The following is a 322-nucleotide window of genomic DNA, read 5'->3' on the forward strand; positions in this document are numbered from 1 at the left end:
GCCCTGCCTTCTCAGGGCCTCCCCCAGGCCTGCCCCCCTCCTCTTGGCCCAGAGTCACCCCCTCCTTGCTGGCTTCTTCCCTGGGCTTCCCAGCACCCAGCCCGCTCCGTGTCATGACCCCTGTGTGGGGTCAGCCAGCCCAATCCCAGACCCAGACGGAAAGAGGAATGGGGTGTCTCCGGTTGTCCTCAAACCACCCAGGAGCTGGGGTCCCGCCTCCGCCCCCCCCTTGGAGGGCTAGAGGCATGCCCAGGGCACACCCCACCCCCTGAGGATCCGGTGTCCCCAACTCAGCAGGGCTTGTATTTATAGCTCTGCCCAG

Source organism: Myotis davidii, unplaced genomic scaffold (assembly GCF_000327345.1).
Source record: "Myotis davidii unplaced genomic scaffold, ASM32734v1 scaffold472, whole genome shotgun sequence".
NCBI lineage: Eukaryota > Metazoa > Chordata > Mammalia > Chiroptera > Vespertilionidae > Myotis > Myotis davidii.